Source organism: Anas platyrhynchos, chromosome 1 (assembly GCF_047663525.1).
Source record: "Anas platyrhynchos isolate ZD024472 breed Pekin duck chromosome 1, IASCAAS_PekinDuck_T2T, whole genome shotgun sequence".
NCBI classification, from domain to species: domain Eukaryota; kingdom Metazoa; phylum Chordata; class Aves; order Anseriformes; family Anatidae; genus Anas; species Anas platyrhynchos.
The window spans coordinates 67,363,112-67,381,332 of NC_092587.1; the positions used below are offsets into that span (position 1 = coordinate 67,363,112).

The following is an 18,221-nucleotide window of genomic DNA, read 5'->3' on the forward strand; positions in this document are numbered from 1 at the left end:
GGGCTCCTGTTATCTTGAGGCCTTGTATGTTTAACATTCCTTATCTTGTCCCTTTGTATACAGTCCTGCTTATCTCTGATGCCTTGGTTAAAGTCTGAACCATGAGGTTTTTTTGATCTGGTACTTGGGGTCCGAGGGCCTCCTGTTATCTGGAGGCCTAAGTGCAGCACAGGCAAAGTACATTGCAAATATAGCACCTATTCATTCTTAATCAATCACTCTCTAATTTCTAATCCCGATGATTCACATTGATAATCTTGAGTTAAAGTTGTATATTTTCCTGTGCATAGTATAAGCACTAGCTAGGATAGGAAGTTAAGGGACTGTTTGGAAAGGCGTTTACATCTGTGTGTGTGTGTTTATATATGTTTCTGTGATTGGAAATCAGTTTGTGTACTGAAAATAGAAATAATAGAACAGAAGGTGTTTTATCCTCTGTAGATTTGATGTAATAGTGTTGAGCTGGCTTTATAGGCTCCATTTATGACTAGGATGAAAAATTAACTTTTTTCCCACTAAACCACACTCTTTGCAACTCTAAATTAGAGAAAAAGACAGATTAATGTTTTGATATATTAACTCCGGAGTTTTGAGAATCACTATTCGTAGACATGTTTGTTCATTTAAAACCAATATTTTCATTCTATCAGCAGCAAAGAAATGATTTGTCCTTATTATAATGCCCAGGATAAGAGATTTCATTAAAATTAAGCACCACAGGTGTTTAAAAGACACTGTCAGGTGGAGAGCAAAGGCCACTTTGATGCCACCTTCCAAGTTTTCCATTTGCTGTGTGAACTTAACAACAATCAGAACAACAACAGTCTATCAGTTATTTTCCCCCTTGTTAAAATGTACTTGTTTTCTTGTCATGGTCTGTTTGAGAGGCTTTTGTGAAGAGGTACATGATGGAGCAGTGAAGGAAAAACAACTTTTTTTTTTTTTTAATTATTATTATTATTATTTTAATCAGCCTCTTGCACAGGCAGAAGTGTGCAGCTGCCCAGAGAGGGGAGTGCAGCAGGGCACTGCAAGCGCCTCAACGTGGCCCCTGCTTCCTCCACAAGGCCCTGGCCTGGCACAAGGTGGCATGAGGCATGTGTGCACTGAGGGGAGGCTGTGCCTCAGACATAGTCCCAGGTTGTTTACAGCTGCAGATGTGGTGGCTGAGCCTGTCTGTCTGTACGTCATCCTCAAAGAAGTTGCTGTCCATTTATTTTACAAGCTGTAACACTGAATTTAATTAGTGGAATATCTTAGTAGCTTATCTCAGGTGAGCTATGAGCATGTACTTTCTACATAGCTGGTATATAGTAACAAAGGAGATGTATACAGCCTGCTTGCACCTGAAGCATTTGCTGAGGTTTCCCAACACCACTATGAAGCCTTTAACTTAGGCAGAGTTTTGGATGCCAGTAGGCCTCCGAACCCATGATTTTCATTACACCTTGTCCCTGTAAATGTTTAAGGTGTTCTGCTGGGGTGCATGTGTGATATATGGAGTAAGAATTCATTTCAAGAAGATGGTTGATGTTAATAAAGAAGGGGGAGATGTGGGAGTGTGGCCATGGTGGTCAACAAGCCCCATGGTTGGAGATAACATCAGACTCTTAACGATGAGGCCATCAGGAATGTAAAGAGTTTAGAGGGAACAAAGAAGGGTGATTTGGGAGATGCCATGCTGACTGGAGGAAAAGACTCCACAACCATAGGGTTGTAAAGTAGGTATACTTTATTGCAGTGCACCAGGGAATAGCTTCCCTCAAAAAGGTGCATACCTGCCCGATCATCTCTCACAACTTTATACACAAATACTGTTACATATTACATGAGCTCTATGTTACAGATTGCATGAGCTCTAATACATATTCATTAATTTCCCTGAAAAGATGGACCTCTTCCAAGTACTCATTTCCATACTCCCCACCCTTAGCTCCTTCCAGTTGCGCCTGCGCAGTGTAGCCTGGTGGTCATGGGCAGGGGTCTTTCAGGATGAAGGCAACGAGGAAGAGGAGGTTAAACTTTTTACCTTTCTGGACTTTGACCTGCTGTTGGACAGTATTTAGAAGTTTTTTGTTTATCTTTGCCTTGTTTCATGCCAACAAGTTGTTCATCCTTCCCTAATGAGTTGTTTGTCCTTCTCTCATTGCTTGGTCTTGAGCAAAATCTTTTTTACATCTCTTTCTCATCTACATCCCTATAATTAGGATATTTTTAGGTTCTCATCCACATCCCCGATAATTAGGATATTTTACCATATATGTAGCTAAATATTAATTCGGGTAAGTTTTAGCATCTTCCCTATCTCAATGCCATCTCGTCTCGGGTTGCTTGTTCTCTAGCTGTTAAGGCACGGAAGTTTCTGGGTGTTTTCTGGTTACCGGGCAAAGTTGTTTGACCAATGAAAAGTTGCTTTTGAAAAGAACTGCTGTGGGGCAAAGGGTATAAGAGGGGAACGTGTCCTCAAGATGAAAAAAGGCAACATGATATAATGAAGTTATGTCATCAATAAAGAAGTAGAAAAAAGGAATGCATAGGGACAGGCTAGCAGAACAGAGACCAGGGCAGGAACAGGCACACTGATCGCCTCATGAAGATAGGTTCGGCCAAACTCAGCAAACCACTCAAAGAAGCTCGCATAGAAAATCACTGGAAATAGGTGCACTGGAGCTGGAAAGAAGCTCAAGCTGAGAGAAGTGGACCCGCGCGCACAACTGCCCCTCTCTGGTAAGCAGTTGCGCATTATGGGGAATCGTCCTTAGAAACAAACACTGTCCTGGTAACCTTACAGCTTATTCTCTTTATTAACAATCAGTTTATGATCCTGAAATACGGGACCAAATTGAGGTCAAGGTGAGGCATTCTGCAACTAAAATCAACAAGGTTGCAGTGGGATTGCTCGGCACCTGGTGAGCAGTCTCTGAGGCCTTAAAGAGCCATGTAGGGCCACAATCAGAAACATGTGGTTTGCCAGACAGTGAGGGAGCTGTGGACTCGTCCACTGATCTGACTGCTACACCATCGCCAACGGCCCCCCGCCTCCTCTCCCCCCCCCACCGCTACTGCCATTGCAGGCCTTTGCTCTTATGCTCCCTGGTGACCTGAACGTGCCTTTTGACCCAGGCCCTGTTGGCCTTGAAAAGGAGATGGATATGTTTCCCTTCTATCCTTGAAGAGTAGGATACATAAGGCTCGAAGGCTGAGTTGCTTAACAACTTAAAGCGAGACATATTGTTTCCGCGACTAGCCCTGGAATTCTCCAGTATTTGTAATCAAGAAAAGGAATGGAAAATGGAGACTGTTATATAATCTGAGAAAAATTAACGAAGTCATGGAAAATATGGGAGCACTTCAGCCAGGATTACCAACTCCAACTATGCTCCCCCAGTAATGGACATTAATAGTAATAAAGGATTGTTTGTTAAACACTTGCTTTTTAAAACTTTGTCATGTTTATGTTTCAGTTGATACCTTTTCTGATTGTACATATGTATAGGCATACTGGGGTTTAATATCTTAAAGCAATGTTCTGTATATTTAGAAAGTTCGATGTTAGTGTGTACGTGTTGGTAGAACATAGACTCCCCGTGTACCTAGCACTGTTTACTTATCTTTTATAAATATTACTAAATTCAGATTGAGTTGTATCTTCATTTATAACACATGGATCCTTGGGTGTCTTCCCCATTAGTGCAAGTGAGGGGCAAGAGCAATCTCAGCCCTCCGGATTTACAAATTTTTAACTATATATTCAGGATCCAGTGAAGTTATACAATTTGAAATACTGGTGAGTGTTTTCATGCATGAACAGTGTTAGGTAAGATGTCTCAGTGTACCAGATGCTGTTTCATTTTATTTATGTCATGGAATAATTGAAAATGTCAGAGATGTGACGTACATAATGTGCATAGCCAGGACATCGAGGGAATAACATCTTTTTTTTTTTTTAAGATGTGCGCTTTTTTTTTTTTTTTTTTTTTTTCCAGTTAATCAACCCAGGAGATGTGGATATACCTCATTTTTATTAGATCCCCTTCTCTCTAATTCTTTTTTTTTGTTACAGTGGTTTTCTTTCTGTCAGGAGAGCTTAGATATAATTATAATTATATGTAGACAAATGTATATAGAGCACAGTGAGTGAGTATGTATACATGTGGTCAATATTAAGTGCCTATCTTTAAGAAGGAGGAAAAAAACCTTATCAGTTTTACCACTGACATCTCCTCTTTCAAAATGAAGAATATAGATAAGAGTTTTCAAAGCAGCCTACGGGCATTGTACACACAGCTCCTGAAAGGCAATTCCTCCTCTAAATTAAGGGAAGTCTGTCACCTATTAATCTTGCTTTTGCTTTTAAAGTTTGTAAATCAAGTCATATGGGGGGTGGCCAGTACTTTTGTTTGCTCAGAGTGAACTACAGTAAGTGTTTGTATGTTTTGTTTTGTTTTGTTTTGTTTTCTGCCTGTACTGTTTGGTGCAAAATTTCACTTAGTAGGGAATATGTAAGTCCAGTAAGCTACCATTTCCAGAAGATGTTGTGATGTTTTCTACTGAGTCATACGATCTTTCTTTTTTTTTGTGTGTGTGTGTGTGTTTTTTTTTTTTGTGTGTGTGTGTGTATGTGTGAGTTTTAAATACATGAGAACTGAAGCACAGGCACAAGAGCACAAAAACATACTAGGAAAATTCAAGAGTCTTTTGATGGGTCAAATTATGCTTTTTGATTCTAAGTCATGAACTGTTTTTATTCATTTGAATAATGACCATGCTTTTTCTTTAGAACATGAAATTTTAGACCTCAAAAGTATTTGACACAATTCAGTAAAACACTAAAAGACTGAAAGCTAAAAAGTATAAATCTACAAGAGGTAATTACCAAAATATTTGTAGTAGTGTTCTGAGAGGCTAACGATCCTCTTGAACTGCACCAAGAATACAAGTTGTATAACTAGTATATTCCAACCTCCAAATGCCTTTCATGTCAATATGAGAGATACCATCAGGCACATTGAAAGCACCAGCCTATTTATAAAGATACCATCAAAAAACCTGCCTGATGCAGCTGACTTATGAATCAATTATCTGGACTTCACCAATGATATATCTGTTCTGAATTTTAGAGCCATATGTTTAGAGCAACACCGTACAGAGATAGGCTATTCAGCATCCCAACAGGGTTCTTATCTTCATGTATAGGTCTGTCAAAAAAAGGGAGAAAAATATCCTAACTGTGGGACCTGTTTCCCAGAAACAGTTTGTTAAAAGGAAAAAAAAAAAAAAAAAGTTTGTGGATCTCAAGTTATTTATATCTTGAGGCAGAAGGAAAAGATTGATTAGGTGTAGTGTGTATGATTGGTGCTGACAGCAGACAATAAATTTAACTTATTTGAAAACTATTGAAGATGGTCATTGAGACATGTATTTTTATTTTTATTTTTTTAAGTTTGACTTAAGTGTTCAAATCACTTAATGGATAGACAATCTTTACCACAGAATTTAAGCTATTGTAGGAAGCATAAATAATCCTACTTGTAGGCTGAAGCATATAATTCTGCAGACATTTCTATGGGCATTGAGGCCCAATAAAGAATTTCACCAAAGCAACTATTTCACCTGTTACATCTTAGCTCTTTTCAGTTCAAACAGCTTTGTTCCTGTTTCCAATTCTAGATACATTTGAAATTTCCTTTCCTTTACATTAGTGTGCTTATGTTCTATTAGAGATTTGCTCCTGCTTTGTTAATGTTTTGCAAAGGCAGATGAAAAGAAATTTGTAAAACTTTTCATGTGAAGACTTTATGCCAGTTGCTTCTTGCACTGTCCTTGCTGCAAGAGGCTCTAAACTAATGCCATGTAAACTGGAAAGTGCCTTGTACTGAGCAGCCTGTAAAATAATAGACACAGCAGCTGCAGTTGGGAGTAAGAAGCGGCACGGGTTGCTGAGGCAACTTATCCAAGGTCATGCTGTCTCTGTTTCACTTAATTTGTTTACTTCTCTGAGGAGATTATGATGTTGGGCTGTTGAATTAAGTATTAACATTTTACAGGTTCTCTTGGGAAGTCTAAGTTGTTACACACTGGCAACTAGAAGTGACAAAGCTGGCACATCCTACCAGCCCACAGGAACCCACTCATGGGCTATAGGTGGCTATAAGCTCCTCAGAAGGGACAGACAGCTGAGAAAGGGAGGTGGCATGGCTGTCTATATTAGAGAGTGTTTCAATGCTGTTGAGCTCAGGGTTGGGAATGACAGAGTCCATGTGAATAAGGATCAGGGGGCTGGCCAACAAGGTGGACATCCTGGTGGGGGTCTGTTATAGACCGCCAAACCAGGATGAAGAGATGGACGAGACATTCTATAAATATCTGTTGGAAGTTGCTCAGTCACCAGCATATGTCTTCAGGGGGGACCTTAACTTTCCAGACATATGCTGGAAATACAATACAGCCCTAAGGAAGTAGTCTAGGGGATCCTTGGAAAGCGTGGAAGACAGCTTTCTGACTCAGCTGGTTAGTGAGCCTACCAGGGGGGTGCCCCACTAGACATGCTGTTCAGGAACAGAGAAGGACTGGTGAGAGATGTGGTGGTAAGGAGCTGTCTTGGGCAGACTGACCATGAAATGGTAGAGTTCTCTATTCTTGGTGAAGTCAGGAGTGGGGTCAGTAAAGCTGCTACATTCAACTTCCAGAGAGCAGACTTTGAATAGTTCAGGACACTGGCAGGGAGGATCTCTTGGGAGTCAGTCCTGAAGGGCAGAGGGGTCCAGGAAGGCTGGACGCTACTCAAGAAGGAAGTCTTAAAGGCACAGGAGCAGGCTGTCCCTGTGTGCCATTAGATGAGCCAGCAGGGAAAAAGATTGGTATGGCTGAACAGGAAACTTGTGCTGAGTGTCCAGGAGAAAAAGAGAATTTACATCTGGTGGAAGAAGGGACGGACAACTCAGGGAGAGTACAAGGAAGTTGCCAGCATATGCCGAGAAAATATCAGGAAGGCTCAACGAGAACAGCATGAACTCAACCTGGCCACTATGGTTAGAGATAACAAAAAGTGTTTTTATAAATATATTAATGAGAAGAGGAGGGCCAATGAGAATCTCCATCCTTTCCTAGATAAAGGGAGGAACATGACTACTGAGGATAAGGAAAAGGCTGAGTTTCTTAATGCTTATCCTCAGAGTACTCAGCCTCCCGACCTGGAAGTCCAGGATGGGGAGCAGAAGAAACCCACCACAGTTCAGGTGGAAACAATTAGAGACCTGTGGCACCACCTGAACTATCACAAGTCCATGGGGCCAGATGGGTGCTGAGGGCGCTGTTGGGTGTGATTGCTGGGCTGCTTTCCATCATCCATCAGTGGTCATGGTCATCTGGAGAGGTCTCGGATGACTGAAGACTTGCTAATGAAATGCCTATCTATAAAAAGGTTTGTAAAGAGGACCCAGGGAACTACAGGACTGTCAGCCTGACCTCAGTGCCAGGGAACAGGTCATCTTGAGTGCAGTCACCCAAAGCATGTGGGACAACTGGGGGATAAGGCCCAGTCAGCATGGGTTCATGAAAGGCAAGTCCTGCCTGATCAACCTCATCTCCTTCTTTGACCAGGTAACCTGCCTGGTAGATGAGGGAAAGCCTGTTGATGTAGACTTCAGCAAAGCGTTTGACACAGTCTCCCACAGTATTCTCCTGGAGAAGCTGGCAGCCCATGGCTTGGACAGGTATGCTCTTTGCTGGGTTAAAAACTGGCTGGGTGGCCAGCTGAGGGAACTGTTTAGTCTGGAGAAGTGGAGGCTCAAGGGAAACCTTATTGCTCTCTACAACTATCTGAAAGGAAGTTGTGGGGAGCTGGGGGTCATCCTCTTCTTGCAGATAACCAGTGATAGGACTAGAGGGAATGGCCTCAAGTTACACCAGCGGAAGTTTAGGTCAGAAATGAGGAAACATTCGTTCTCAGAAAGAGTAGTCAGGCATTGGAACAGATTGCCCAGGGAAATGGTGGAGTCATCATCCCTGGGGGTGTTTAAGGAAAGGTTGGACATGGTGCTTAGGGACATGGTTTAGTGGGTGATATCAGTGGTAGGGCAATAGTTGGACCAGATGATCTTGGAGGTCTTTTCCAACCTTAATGATTATATGATTCATTTTATGACTGGTATTTGGGATAGAGGAGAAAAAATACCTGGAAAAAAAGAAAAGAAAAGCTGTAAATCCAAATTTCTCTTGCTAATATAACAAGTTGCAGCAAAATATAAAATGAATGTGGGCTCACTCACACCTGTAAATATGAACATACTGATTGTTTGGGTTGACATGTGAGTATGGATTGGAATATATACTCCAGAAAACTTGTCCTTTGTCATTAGCTAAGTAATGCCAGTGTCCTAGAAGATGTACAGGTGACAATAGTGTTCATAACCCCTCAAAACAAACTAAAAATCAAGATGCTACATGACTTTATCCATACAACCTAGTCATAGTTTCTTTCAGATGTAATTTTCTATGGGTGTGAACTCTAAAGATAATCCTTCTCTAAAGAAAAAAAATTATCCCTGCCCCACAGAAACAGATAAACAATAAATGTTCTCATCTGGTGATGTAATCAGCATATGGAATTCATCATTTATGTTGAAGTAGAATTATTCCTTGTGGATGGAGATGGTCCACCACAAGATCTATAGAAACTGTAACTGCAAGTAAACTCCCAAAAGAGGTCTGAAGTGGCCAGGCCACATTTTGGGCCTTTCTTCAAGGGGTTAATCCTAAAATTTATGAATAACTTGTGGCACTCTGAATTCATAAGTGCTGTGTAAGTTCTATGGGGCAGGTTGGATGCTTGGTACCCAAGCTCCACCCAAAGTCAGTAGGAAGATGCAATGGCTTTACTCTGAATTCTGGCCTTCCAGGCATTAATGGATTTGAGGAATTAAAAAAGTATCAGGCATAGCAAATATTGACCTCTCCTTAGAAGATATTTACCATCTCATTTATTGCTGTATGTCTTCTGTACTAGGATGATATGTTCACAGTAGAAGCTAGGTGCACTAGTGTTCTAAACTGACAAACTCAGCTATTTTCTTAAAGGCCCCTTGGATTGATTTCTAGATGCTTTGCTCGTTGTAAATGTTTCTGCTCCATGTTAAAATGTCACATTGGCTTTAGGTATTTCTGGCTTTATAACATAATTTTAAGCCTCATTTATTTTATATTAAAAACTTGCCAATCTTGTGAGTAATAATATGGCAAGTTTTCATATACATAAGGCATGTTTTAAGCTGAACATTTATAAGCCTTGTTTAAAGAGACATTTGAAGAAGTACACACATTTTACAAACTGGGAAACTGAGGCATATAGCTAGCTAGCTGTAATAAGTTTTCACATCTGCTAATCCACCTTTTTATAAACGACTTCAGCCTGTAGTCACTTGAAAAGAGGTGTATTAGGCTTCCATTGACTTGGGAGTTCTGAAGCACTTATTTCTATATAGAGTCCATCCCCTAATTTCCAGAACCTTGATCTACAGTCTAACATCTCGTGTCTGTTTCACACATCTCTTTCTCTGCCCATTGCTAGAGCTCTTACATATTTCTTCAGTGAAGTAGTCAGAAACCAGAAAGAATTCTTCCCATTGTAGCCATGCTTTGATATGCAAGAACAGTTCTGCATTTGAAATTAAGCTAAGCATTGAGTTCATCATTTAACAATTTCATGTTGTATTCTGACTCACTTTTACCTACCCAACTGTGACATTCAGAGGAAGTTGGAATGAAAATTTAGGGAAAGGAGAAAGGGTCAGCTGACAACCTGATCAGACCAATTAGACATTCCCTTGCTGTGATTTGAAATGAAAGGTAGAACAAATGCTAGGTCTATCCTGAATTCTCATTGTATCCCAGTTTAAAAGCCTGTCACTTATGCTCAAAGTATAAAAACATAAGAACTGGTTAAGGTGTTATTCATAATATGCTTTATACTCTGCTTTATAAAGATTGGCTGATAAAGGAAAATACACATGTCAAGACAACACAGATATTTACAGTGAGGAAAATATTTAGATTTTTCTTCTATTTTGATTCTGTCAAAAAGCCTTGAACAGAAAAGGGTTCTTCCCTTAAAACCCTCCCAAGCTGCCTATAAAACAACTGTTTTCTTCTTTAAAGAAAATTTTCCATAAGCTTTGAAAGGAGCATTGAAATAACTCACAAAGACAGAATCAAGCACAAGTTGGTACACAGCATAATTATGGAGAGCACATGTTTTAATGGTGATAGTCTATTAAGTTTTATAATCTGAAATCAGTGACATTTGCAATAATTATTATTAATAGTCCATTTTTTTATTATTCATATTTAAGTGCAGCTTTATGGCTTAACTAGCGAAAATAATCAGCTTCCAATGGTGTATTATATTAGCCTAAATCATAGGACTGTTGGGTTTTAAGTTGGGGTGTGCAATCAGTAGCTCTACTTACTTACTTTGCTATAAATACATTTCAAATAACTCTCAACACTATATACCCTAAATTAGTCAGAGGTCATTAATGGAAAGCCCCACTAAAATCCAGATCCAGTTTTCCATAATGTAAAAGGAAAGACTGTGACCCTTCATTGAACTCAGGTTCAATGTGATCATGTGAGATGATGCATAGCACCTTGACATCAGTCAAGAGGTATTCAGTGATTCTAGCATCTTCAAGTGGATCAAGTTTCTCTCCGCCTAAGTCTTGCATAACATGTTCTGTAGATGTTGTGTCACCAAAATGTTATACTCCTAATTTCTTTATTTTTGACATCTTTTCTGAGAAGACTGCTGCTAGTCATCTGAAAGAGAGAGAATAAATGAGATTAAAAGCAACAATAATAATACAGGTGAACAGAGGCTTAGGAAAACGATTACAGCAGAGGACAATTTGGGAGACTCCTTTCAGATATTAGTAGTGGGCAGAAGTGTTTGTCTGCAAGTCATAGTTATATCTGCTAGGGACTTGAGAACTTTGTGTAGCTTTAAATTGTCTGAGGATCCTACAAAAGGTCTTTTTGAACAGCAAGGGCTGATATGCTTTAAGGAGCCACTGGGAACAGTTTTTCTGAATAGAAAGCTGACACTTTTAGAGCCTTTTTTTCTTTTTTTTAATGTAATCATGCTTTTTTCAAAGGCTTTTTGTAGAACCCATTTTATTTTTTAATAGCTATACAGACAACATTAGCTGTTCTCTTTCAAATAGTTTAAAAGTTAAATTCAAAGTAAAAAGTTTTTTTTTTTTTTTTTGTTTTTGTTTTTGTTTTTGTTTTTGTTTTTTTAAGTATATGCAGCATCCAGAACATTCTTCCTAAATGAGTTTCTGGATATGATGTAAGCTGAGAATATCCTTTCAAAGAGATCAGAACATTTTCAGAACATTTTGTAACAATAAGTGAAATCTTTCTTAAAAGGTAAGAAACTAATTGACTGTTCAAAGCCACTTTTTAAAAGGAATTAATATCCACAGGATGTATGAAAACAACATGTTTTTCTTCACCTTTACTGACCCAGCACTTCTTTCTTTTTAACTTGACTATGTGTTGTGTGCTAATTTTACGTGAATTAAAGACATGAACAATTCACAGAAGTAATGCATTTTCTGTTTGGCTTGTTTTCTCAGCATGTTCTGCAGATCCATCTAAAGACTGGATCCTATTATTGCAAAAAATCAATCGATGTGCAAGGTAGTCATCATTTACCAAAACCAGATAGCACCATTGTAAATATAGAATGTAAAGGACGTGCTCAAAATATATTTTAATTGGTCTATATTTTGGTCTGTTAATGGTGCTTTGTGTTATAGGTTGTTGATGAATGTCAAGATTTGCATTTATTCTAGATACTGAATGCTACAATGCCTGTTAGTAGCTGTGCATCTGGCTCATCTCTCAATTCAGTGTCTGAATCTGCTACTAAAACATGCTGTATACCAAAGGTAAGTCAGGACTGTGTTTGGATGACAGATGTCATAGCTGAAGCAAAAGCAGTTATCCTATCACGATGTTTTTTGAATATCATATAAGAACTGATATTCTAGCTATTCTCATTTTCACACTTGTTAAGACATATTTGGCCTTTTTCAGATAGGCAGGAATTTGCCTCCAACTCAGAGTTTAGAAGCTAGATCAAGTTGTTCAGAGTGCTTTTCAATTCAGTTTTGGAAATTTCCAAGAGAGGAGGTTACACAGCCTTACTGGAAAACATGTTTCAATGCTTAGGCACTCTCATTTTTTTATTTCTTAATGTTCACTTGGAATTTGCCTTACTGCCAATTGTATCTGTTGACCCATCTCTTTTTGCTGTGCACTTCTGAGAAGAGTCTGGTTCTGTCTTGTATAGTAGGTAGCTGACATGTGCAATTAAATCCCACATTAACCTTCCCAAGTCTAAATAAACTTAGTTTCCTCAGCCTCTTCTACATCATGTGCTCAGACCCCTAACCATCTTGGTAGCCCTGTGCTGAACTAATTCTCTATTTCTCTTGCACTGGAGGAGTGAAAATTGTACAGTTTACTAGAAGCAGCCATGCAAGAGCCAAGTAGAGGAGAATAATAACTTCCTTCAGTCTATGTTCTTACTAACACAGGCCAGGATGAGGTTGACCTTCATAATGACAAGGTCGTGCTGCTAACTAGCTAGGACCACCAACTCCCTTTCTAGCTCTCACCTGCTCAGTCCCTAGACTGTACTATTGCACCCTCAATACAGAACTTCACATTTGTTTTGTGCTAACTCCCGTTAGCAGTCTTGTGTCTGTATCTTTCCAAAGTGTCAACCCTTGCCCCAGTTTCATTGTCATTTCCAACCTGCTGAGGATGGGATCTCTGCTATTGTAGCAGAGAAGGAAGATGCTAGTCAATGAAGATGCTAAACAGTGTCAGTCCCAGGATCAGTCCCTGACAAGTGCCTGAAGAAACCAGTCCCAGTTAGATGTTTCATCACTGAGCACTACCCTTTGAGCCTGACCATCCAGTCTATTTTCAGCCACCTTGTAGTTGTCCTATGTAGTCAATCTCTCCTATGTGCTAACATAGACTGTGTCAAAAGCATTGCTAAACTGAAGGCAAATTACATCTACCACTTTTCTGACGTCTACATAGACACCAGTTTCATGATAGCAACCAGTTTGGTCAGGAACAATTATCCTTGGTAAATATGTTTTTGCCATTCCTAGTTATATTCTTATCCTTTAAGTGCCTGGAAATGGCTTCTAGGGAGACTTGCTACATAATCTTCATAGGGACTGAGGTGACAGTTGTCACCTCAGCCAGGTGTATACCTTCCTTGTATATGTTTTACTGAGGAAAGCTGGGATTTGGGGAAATGAAGGTTGGAATCTTAGAAGAGAATGTTACAATTGCAGAGGCTTGACCGTAGTACAAGAAATATGAAAGCACATGCAGTTAACTAAGCTGGATTCACGTATGTAGTATCCTCATCTGAGAAGGAAATAATCAAGACATGCCCTAGACACAAAGTCAAATTCAGACAGTAATTTCAAATTGAAGAAGATCTGTGTTCCAGGGCTACAGTCCATCTGATTTATCTTTGGTCACTCCTCTTCATGTACCAAGGGCAAAAATGGAAAGTCTTGGGCATCAAGAATTGCAGATTCTAATCCTAACTTGTCTTTCCCTGCTTACAGAAGTGCCTGTATAAAATGAATATCATTTTGTGGCAGTGAAATATGGAGGAAAGCTTAAAATTTCAGTATTGAATAGTTAGAAAAATTGCCATCAACAACTGGTTATTTCAGTAGAACATTTTTTTTTTTCATTGTTAAAAGTATTATTGATTTCTGCTTTATTTTTTTCTCCCTTTGGAAAGTACAAAGCCTTTAAATAATTTGAGTTTTCCCTTATTCCTCAGAATTGCGGCATATGACTGATAACTGCCTTTAGAACTCCTAATAGCTAAATTACAATTATTATGCAAAGACCTACAATAGACAGTTATATGGATTGTTAAATGACTTTGCCTTTTTTGCAAACCATAATCATTTTCCTTTATTAGCTGAAGGATTTCATAATTTAAGGAAGATGAGAACCTATAAGTCACACTTTCAAATAAGGAACATGGATATTGCAAACATTAAATTCTCCCATAAAAATGTTAAGGCATCATTAAACTAGGATCAGATTAATACAATTCAGTCAACTCTAGATAGATATCTCCTGTAATAGGCTGAAACAATACCTAGTGATATAGGATGTATAAGATTTTACTACAACCAATTTATAAACCTATAAAACATACAGGTATCACTCAAAGCCATCATTAATTGTGCATGCCTTGTATTAAATCAAGTGAGTTTGGTAAGGAAAAATATACCCCTCCCTTACTGTATCTCTCTTTCTATTGTTAGCTGCTATCATAGCATCTTACTTCTACTGTAAGTCAGATGAGAGATTCCTTCTGGTAGAGGTTGACCTGAGAATCTGTGCTTGATTTATCCATCTGTTTAGGTGTCTGAAAGATTTTTAAATAATTTTTTCAGGGCGTAATTTAGTTCTCACTTGTACCACTGTTAATCTGGAGTTATTCTGAGTTTGTTCCAGAAAAACAGCAAGCAGGATTTGACCCTGAGTTTAATAAAATTAAAAACAAAGGCTTGCATCTCTTCTGCTCAGCTGGGCAAAGGAAGAGAGAGAGCTGGGGAAAAAGGGGATATAGACTATTTTCTCTGTTCCTTCCACAGGTAAAAGGTATCTCTGTGGATGTTGAGAAATGGCAATTTTAGAAAAGTGGGGCAGAAGCAGTGAGACAAGTGTGCTATTTCAGTGTGCCTTCCCAGTCCTTCGACTGTATAGCTACTTTGAAGAAAAAAGATGACATTGTGCTGGACTGCTTCTAATTCCTAACCTGCACGTTCAAATTTAGCTTAGATCAGTTTTCATATGATTCTCAATAGGGCTCATGGAATATGGCTGTGATATTTTGGTAATTTTGGCCCACTGCATGGCTTAGTAAGCAGTGACTGAACAGATTTGGTGCAAAAACAGCTTTTTCATTTGGGGTTACAGGGATAAAAATACTGATTAATAGTAGGGGGTATGTTGGTGGCTGTGGAATCCTGTTATGAACAACTTTCAGAACTTCTTTGACACTAGAGTCTTTCTCTCTCCCTTTCTGCCTGTAGGCATACCTACTCCACAGCCAAAGTGGAAATGCAGGATTTCTGATATGTGCTCTGTGTTATCTATTTGTTCTGTGACTTATGCCTGAAAAGTGCTAGTATGCAAACCTAAATTGTTGTATACATGTATATTAACCTACTTTAACCTCCATTCAGGTATATATTTATTTCAACATATAATCAACAGATTTTCATAAAAATAGCAGTTTTTCATGTGTGCGCATAGGAAAGAGGAAATTATTTCTCACACACCCCTCACATGCATACCTATATGTCTGTGCCTTATGTTAAAAACAGATCAGGGCGTAATAATGCTCTGCACTGTACCTGTTCTGTGTATCAGTAATACAAGTACACATACCCTCTGGTACTAAATTAATCACAGTAAGATCCAGAGGTTGAATCTGAGAAGGGAAGAAGAGAAAGAACAAAGAGTAACTTACTCAGCTGAGCACTGCTCGTGTGGCTCCTAGGAGTGTTATAGAAATAGTACAGAGAAAAGCTTGTTGGAGGCACTGGTTAAGGCCCAGATGGCAAAAGACCAGTTTAACTAGTTCTGTGAAGCCAGACTAGATCATTCAGGACAACCTTGTGTACACTGGCCTTTTTTTTTTTTTTTTTTTTTTTTTTTTTTTTTTTTTTTTTAAATATAGGCTAAACTGAAGACTAGATGCATTCTGGGCAGTTGAAAAACATACATGAACAATAGTATCTGTTTGTAAATCCGTATTAATGATCAAAAATACAAGCAAACAGAAGGAGATTTCAAACATTGTAAAAGATGATTATAGATTAGTTCTTTTGTAAACATTTTCCATTTGTGCCTAAGATAAGTTATGCGATTTAGCTCAGTATTTGCAGTATTCCCTAAGGTCTGTATAGGACAGATCCCAGAGTACCTCAGTACCTCAATGCAATTGATTCTGAGTGACAGCCAAAATTATATGTAGTTAGTAAAAAATGTTGTATTTAATCATGTAATTGTGCATCCATTTAGCTCAGCCCAGTAATCACAAGAACCCTTATACACAAGTAGTTTTGCCTATGTGACTCGTCTTTAGTAACTAGGAAAAATTCGCTCAGAGGGCATTTTCATGCAGAGAATTTGAAGAATGAAGCTTAGCTATATGCCAGCAAAACACATGTCTAGTAATCCATTATTGTAGATGGAGGTTGTGTTTAAATTAAGATTTTTGCATGCAGCCATCTTGTGGGAAAGTAAAAGATGGCTACTCTGCTTATATTTCATGTGGAATAAACGATGAAGCAATTTCTATCACATTTTACCAATTTAACTGCATAAAGCAACAACAACAAAAAATTAAGGTAATATTTCAGCCTGGATTCCAGACTAAATACCCATTGAACCTTTTCTGAACTGCCCTGTCAGTTCATTCTCCCACTAACAACTTCTGCACCTGTTAATAAATACTGGGTTTGAAATAGAAAGAGGAAATAAAGTTTGCATGTGCCTTGTGTTCCTCTAAGTTTCATAAAAAGGAGACTGAGAATATAACACACAGAACTAGATCAGCTCTGTGAGGGAAAGACATTTACAGTTCAGCTGCTGCGTATATTCTACAGCAGCAGCACGTGGTCCATCAGTACATACAGTTTTCTGGACTTCTCATACTATTGTTTGGATAATGCAGTGCTGTAATAGCTGGAGATGTGATGGGAAACCGGTGTGACTGTGACCTCACGTCAGTGGTCAAAAGGAAATAGCTCACTGAACAACTTTGCTGTTTAGTTCAACCACTGGTTTAATAAAATATTTTAAGATTGGAGCTATTTGGTGCAAAATCCTCTAATCGCAAAGAGAAGGATGTACAATTGCAAATCAATTTATGAATGGTAGATCTTAAGCTGTCCATTCACATGTTAAGAGCTTGGTTCTTTCCATATGGCCAGCAATTCCTACCAGAATAAGTCACAAAGTGAGCCAGTGTCACACACATTGTTGAAACATATTTTCCAACTCAGAAACCGACTAATTGAATCACTAGCTTGGTACTCCAGAGACCTGACAACTTTCTGCTTAACCTTAGGCTTTTTGAGTTACCATAGGCAAACATTTAAAATGTCTGTGCTGCAGACTGCAGTGAAGCATCAAGATGTGCTAGTTAGTTTTTAATGAGCTAGCTTGGAAGCAATCTGCAGCAGTATTCAGTTAACTTAGCTTCATTTCAATTCAGCCCATCCATTAATTCAACATGTGACAGACAGATTTTAGGGTGTTCCATGAAGTTCAGCAGGGATCAAATACAATCCAGCATCCTGATCAATCATATGAAATAAATTTAGCATTAAATGACCCACTGGTCAGCTCCAGTTAGATGTTAATTGTCTAACCATAGGGACTAAATTGACTTTGTAAAGTAGGACAGATGGCTCTGTAGAGCTGAAGAAGGGCAAAATAGCTAGCAAAGAGCCCCTAGAGGTCATGTTTGGAGCATGATTCATCTCACCTAACTTTAGAGATCTCCAATCCTAATTATGTTTATAGTTGGTGGAGAGTTTAATGCCTTTTTGAAGTGTGATTCATCTACATTATTTGAGGCATCACCCTGATGAGGTAAATCCTTTGGTAGAAAGGCATCTCACTGAGATGGGAATCTAGAAGGAGACCTCAGTATTTGGCCAGATGAAGCCACCCCTGGAATCTTTCCAGTAAATGACCTTGCTCATTTAAAGATTGAACTAGTACATCTGTGGTACAGCTTACAGATAAGAGAAGAAACGTTGCCTAACTGTGCCTTAGCTCCCTGTCATGCCTCTCTGCCATGTTCTGGGGATAAATATCTTCAGGAAGGAGTAGAAGGAGAAAGTGGAGGTTAGACCTCTTATGAGGCTAATAGCAGTAGCTGGGAAAACGATACAAGCTCACAAGCCCTTCTCGAAGATATTAATATATATTGGCAGTATGTTAACATACTTTCAGTATTTTAGACAAGGTAGCTGAACTTTATTTCAGTGAAACAGCTGAGCTCAGAAATGTTATTCACAAAAAAAAACAACTTTTAAATGCATGCAGTTTTGTTAGCAAAGATTCAGTCAAAAGAAGCCTAT

The 18,221-nt window shown here is 38.8% G+C and overlaps 1 long non-coding RNA gene across 1 annotated transcript in view; it reads left to right on the forward strand.

Moving 5' to 3' along the window:
- Positions 1 to 18,221, forward strand: part of LOC119714552 (uncharacterized) — a 53,799-nt gene that overhangs the window by 30,590 nt on the left and 4,988 nt on the right. Inside the window, exons 2-3 of the long non-coding RNA XR_005261855.2 lie at positions 11,299 to 11,427; positions 11,856 to 11,951. This is a non-coding gene — a long non-coding RNA (uncharacterized lncRNA). The remainder of the gene's footprint in view (positions 1 to 11,298; positions 11,428 to 11,855; positions 11,952 to 18,221) is intronic.